Below are 6,000 nucleotides of genomic sequence, written 5' to 3'. Positions count from 1 at the left end.
TTGTCAATTTTAGTGTGTAATTTGCTTTTTTTATATTGAAGATGTATTTTTAAGCTTCAAACCCCGCTTGCGGAAGGTTTAAACCCAAAACCCCTTTGGCTACGCTCATAGATTTCTGAGTTTGTAATTTTCTTTTTTTTTATATTGAAGAGGTAATTTTTAGCTTCAAACTCCACTGGAGGGGAATTTAAATTCAAAACCCCTTTGAATAAACATATTGAGTGTATAATTTGCTTTGTTTTTAATATTGAAGAGGTATTTTTTACCTTCAAACCCCGCTGAAGGGGGGTTTAAACTCAAAACTGAGTCAAAACCCATTTAGCTACGCTCATAACATTTTGAGTGCGTTATTTGCGTTTTTTTTTTATACCGGGTTATGAAGAGGTATTTTTTAGCTTTAAACCCTACTGAAGAGGGGGTGGGGGTTAACTCAAATCCCAATTGAGAATTTTGAGTGTGTAATTTTCTTTTTTAAATAGAAGAGGGGGTTTATCGTAAATTTTGGAGGGGGTTTAAAAATCAAAATCTTCCTTAACAGTGCTCGTGAAATTTGGGGGATTGTCGTTTGCATTTTTTTTTTGCTTTGTGTTATAGAAGAGGGGAATTTAACTACAAAAACCCATTGGGGGATTTTTAAACTCAAGCCCCCATGGTATGGGGTTTTAAACTCAAAACCTCCATGGTAGGGTTTTTAAACTCAAAAATCCCTGGTAGGGGTTTTTAAACTCAAAACCTCTTTTGCTGTGTTTAGTATTAAAATCTCACCTAAAATAAACAAAATCAAAGCAAACAAGGTTACAAAAGACAGTTTGTGTGGAAACACAAACTCAAAATCGGCCCCCGAAGTGGTCCACCCAGGCAGGCTTTAATATTTTCAGAAAGAACATCCGAATGAAATTATATCAAAGACAAACAAAAAAAAAATGAGAGATAAGAATGGAGAAAGAAGGTTAACAGATCTTGTGTAGTGCCCCAACGATCCAGCAGATCAAAGGATAGGTGAAAGTGAATGAAAAGTTAGATGTGAACCTGGCCTAACTAGTTCCCCTTTCAGACCTTGTGGTCTATAGGGCAGATGATGTAAAGTTCATCTGTTTTTGTGGCTTACGGTTAACGAGGGTGTCATGTAGCCATCACAACGACCAACCGCCTTTACTTTTCCCCAACTAATGTCAGGTACCCATTAGAGCTTAGTGGACGCCCAAAGATTCCAAAGTTAAAAAGCCCATTCTTCACCAGGATTCCAGCCTGGGACCCCGGTTCGGAAGCCAAGCGCTTTACCGCTCAGCTACCGCACCTCCCCTGGAATAACTGATGTCTTATAATTGATCTAATTGTTTTGAAAATGCTCAATCTCTTATTTGAATCCTCAAAAAAAAAAAAAAAATTAAAATTTTCCGCAATAAAAAAAAAAAAAAAAAGGGCATGAAAATGAAGTTTACAAGATTACTATTCGTTTTAAATTAGGTCTAACTTATAATGCATACTAATTAGCTTTTTCTCTTTAAAAAACTGCTTGCATAACTGATTTTAAAAATTAGATTTTTCGCTTTCAGAAAAAAAAAAGTAGCCGTTGCATCAGAACTTTGAATGGTCTAAAATATTGTGATGTCGGATTTTCAATATCTTTTCTAGTTTACGAGATCTATACGGGACGGACGGACAGACATTTCGCACAAAACTAATAGCTAACAAGATTACAAAGACAGTTTGTGTGGAAACACAAACTCAAAATCGGCCCCCGAAGTGGTCCACCCAGGCAGGCTTCAATATTTTCAGAAAGAACATCCAAAATGAAATTATATCAAAGACAAATGAGAGATAAGAATGGAGAAAGAAGGTTGACAGATCTTGTGTAGTGCCCCAACGGTACAGCAGATCAAAGGATAGGTGCAAGTGAATGCAAAGTTAGATGTGAACCTGGCCTAACTAGTTCCCCTTTCAGACCTTGTGGTCTATAGGGCAGATGATGTAAAGTTCATCTGTTTTTGTGGCCTACGGTTAACGAGGGTGTCATGTAGCCATCACAACGACCAACCGCCTTTACTTTTCCCCAACTAATGTCAGGTACCCATTAGAGCTTAGTGGACGCCCAAAGATTCCAAAGTTAAAAAGCCCATTCTTCACCAGGATTCCAGCCTGGGACCCCGGTTCGGAAGCCAAGCGCTTTACCGCTCAGCCACCGCACCTCCCCTGGAATAACTGATGTCTTATAATTGATCTAATTGTTTTGAAAATGCTTAATCTCTTTTTTTTTTTTTTTTTTTTTTGGTCAAGAAATTACAATTCATTTAATTTCTACTAATTTGTAGTCATTTTCAAAAAAATAAAAATAAAACATGAGTGGTCAAGAAATTACAATTCATTTAATATCCACTAGTTTGACAACGCTGTCAATTGTAGTCAAACTGAATTTAAGTTATCTTATCTTGTAGACATTTTAAAAAAAAAATTAAACGAAACAAAGGGAAATCTGTAGAGTGATTGTATCCAATTAGTTTATGTTTCCTTTTAAGCACTTGGCATTGTCATTGTCACTTTATGTTTAAAGGGGACATAGTGTATTGATCTTGGTGGTAGTACGAAGAGGAAAAAGTGACTGATTTCATCCTAAGCCTCCATTCTGTCTCGTCAAATAGTATTTTAGACATATATTAATATTTAATTTTACACAACAGAACAACATCTTTTCTATAAAGTAATACAGAGAAAAAGGACTTCCTTGATAGGTGGCCTCAGTATTTTTGCTTTAACAGTAACAATCTTCTACATAAATGAGTTTATTAACAAAGCTGCACAGCAACATTAACAATCTTTCCGGAAATTGACTTTGTAGCAATGCTATGTTCCCAGGTAGTAGCAAGTAGCAAGTAGGCAAGCTAATATAGGTTTTATACAGCTGCCTTGTATGCCTTGTGTATTTAAAAAGACTGATCAGGGAACAGGTTAATCCCTCTCACGACAATTTTTAAAGGTCTCCTTGAGATGTCAGAGGGCTACTCTAGCATCATCAAGGTGGCCCTTGGGTCTGTTAGAATCGTTCTGGGATAGTTAACCAAGCAAAGGTGCTGCTGTATCACAATTGTTCAGGGTTCTGTTAGGGTCATGTGTAAATTATTTCAGGATAGGGGTGTCGATTAAGGATTCTTTTTTCTCTCATTACGAGGGGTTTAAAAAAAAAAATTGATAAATAAATAAAAAATAGTTAATTTGTCTTAAACTATTACATTATTCATAAAAGATTCTTGACTTTCAATTGTCTGCCCTTGTCTATATTCTTTAGGATTATTGGTTTTGGTTATTTTTGTTTCTAGTCTCTTCGCAGGCTCCATTCAGTTGCGCCTTGTTTTCTTGTTCCTTTGTTTCCCGGTATGTCTAGGATGAGGCTGCCGCTAAGATATAGACATTGTCATACTGTTCTTGTTACGTTTCCACGGGCTTGCCGTGTTCTGTGAGTGTTGTACAGACACACTTGATATTGACTTGTGACAAGCTCTCCGATCATGTGATCAAAGAGGACGTAACCGCGAGGGAGAAATAATTCTTCTAAAGTGTTGACTTCCCTTTACAAAACAGTTCTTGAGTAGTTTTCCATAGATAAATAAAGTTCAATTTGATTCCTATCCCACATCTCTCAGCCCAAACTCTCTTTAACCCAGGTACATACACACTCTCACACACTCGAATAACCACTTAAACTAACTGACATAATACCAATAGAGTAACTTTACAGAATGATTACAGTATTTAGATTTTTATCTCTGAGGTCTGACAATTTAATCAAGGACAATAAATTATACAATAATTACAATTTCTATCTAACCAGTATAGTTATCAATTCTATGTTCAATTATTTTTCTAAATATTAACTCTAGATTATAAGGATTTAAAGATACATTGTTATTAACAACTTTAATTCTACTGTGCCACACAAGACTTCTGTATTCACTCACTATTATTAGATTAAATTTATGAATCATCTTACTTTTGATTTTAGGCAATTTATTTAAAACAATAGCTAGGTTAAGATTAACATTGGTGTTACAGTTTGCCTCTAGTAGGACTTTCATAGTGCATCTAACATTATCAAATATTTTACATTTTAAAAACATATGGCTTTCATTGTTACCATTATCTGTGTGACAGAAAACACATGTGTGTACATTTCTTTTCTTACTTCCTACAGGGGTCATCCCGAAGATTAGTCTGTATGTTATTTCTCTGGCTTTGGGTGTAATGTGTTTGCTGTGTAGGTTTATAAAAGTGTCTCTGAAATCCATTACACCTAACTCTCTACTCCATTTGATCCTATTGAATAATCTTTCTTGTAACTGTTTCTTAAGTGTTGTGTATGTGTCTTTTAATTTACTGTGTATTAGATGTTCATTGCCAGGGAGTATTCTTGATATGGATCTTTAAAATGGATGTGTGTTTGTACCAAAGTGATGTGGGGTGTCATTTTTTATTGGAATTATTTTATTTAACCTTAAGCCGTAGTAGTATATTGTTAATGGAAAATTGTTTGGGTTCTTGGCTACTTGTCCTATGTATTTTAATCTAAGTGCTTGTATTTTGGTTCTGATGTCCTGTAAGTTTATCCCCCCATCCTCTTTGTTTTGTATAAGTGTTGTGTGTTTAATGTTCCTGATAGTGCTTTTAAATATAAAATTCCTAATGATTGTGTTTATGCTTGGTATAAAAGTTGGTGGAGGTTCTGTGATGTTTGCTAAATAAACTATCTTCGGGATGACCAGGTTGTTTACTAGTATTGCTCTACCAAATATAGTAGTTGCTGTATAATGAAATCTTTTAAGTGTGTTTTTGGTTTTGTTTAAAATATTTTCCCACTGCTGTGTGTGGTAATATGTTGGGTTGCTTGTCCACGTGATGCCGCATATTTTAATTGCCTTCTCTATTTTAAGGTTAAAGGGGATGTTTAAGGGGATTTCCCACCTGCCCAATCCCATAATACAAGATTTATTTATGTTGATTTTTGACCCGCTTGCCCTCCCAAATTGAATAAACTTATCTATGATTGCGGCTATGTCTTTTTCTGAGGAGGGAAAAAGGGTGGTGTCATCAGCGTATGCTTTAACTTTAACTACGGGCGTGGGGCCTGGGATTTTTATCCCCGTGATTCCACTATCTAGCCTGATGGTTTCTAAAAGGGGTTCTAGGCAAAGGGTGTATAAAAAGGGAGAAAGGGGACACCCTTGTCTAACAGATCTTCTAATAGGGATACTGCCACTAAGGGTTTGGTTTATTATGAGTTTGCTTGTGGCATCAGTGTAAACTAGCTTTATGTATTTCTTCATTCTTCCATCTGTCTTCGTCTTGTCTAGTATTTTGAAAAGGTAATCATGGTCTATTCTGTCAAAGGCTTTTTCCTGGTCAATAGAAAAGAGGGCTGCTTTCAAGTCTTTGTCTTTACAGTAATATATAATGTCTCTTAAAAAATGGTTAAGTTCGTCGATGTTTTTGTCTGGGTTGCTACAGTATTGGTCCTGTCCTATTAAGTGTGGTATGAGGGGTTTTAGTCTTAAAAAAATCATTTTCGTCAGGAGTTTGTAGTCGGTGTTTAGAAGTGAGATCGGTCGAAAGTCGCTAGGTGAGGTGTTGTTTTCTTGTTTTTTTGGTAGAAGTGTGATGTATGCTAAGTTGAAATCTCTAGGTAACTGTTCTGTCACTAACATGTCGCTGTATAGATTTAATAGTAGGGGTCCTATTTGGGGAAAAAAGGCTTTGTAAAATTCAAACGTCAGACCGTCTGGGCCAGGGGATTTGTTGTTTTGTGTTGTATCTAAAGCAGCCCTCAGTTCGTCTAGCGTAAAGGGAGCGTCTGTCTCTATCTGTTCTGTAATTGGTATTTCTTTGCAGTTCTGTAAAAATACTTTTTGTGCGTTGTCGTCCGTCTGTTCCTTGTCATACAAATTAGTAAAGTGTTTCGTAAATGTGTCTGTTATTTTGTCCAGGTCTTGTATAGTTTCTCCTTTACTATCA

Source organism: Biomphalaria glabrata, chromosome 7 (genome assembly GCF_947242115.1).
Source record: "Biomphalaria glabrata chromosome 7, xgBioGlab47.1, whole genome shotgun sequence".
Classification (NCBI taxonomy): Eukaryota; Metazoa; Mollusca; class Gastropoda; family Planorbidae; genus Biomphalaria; species Biomphalaria glabrata.
The sequence above is the reverse complement of the archived record's forward strand: the minus strand, read 5'-3'. Positions refer to the sequence as shown.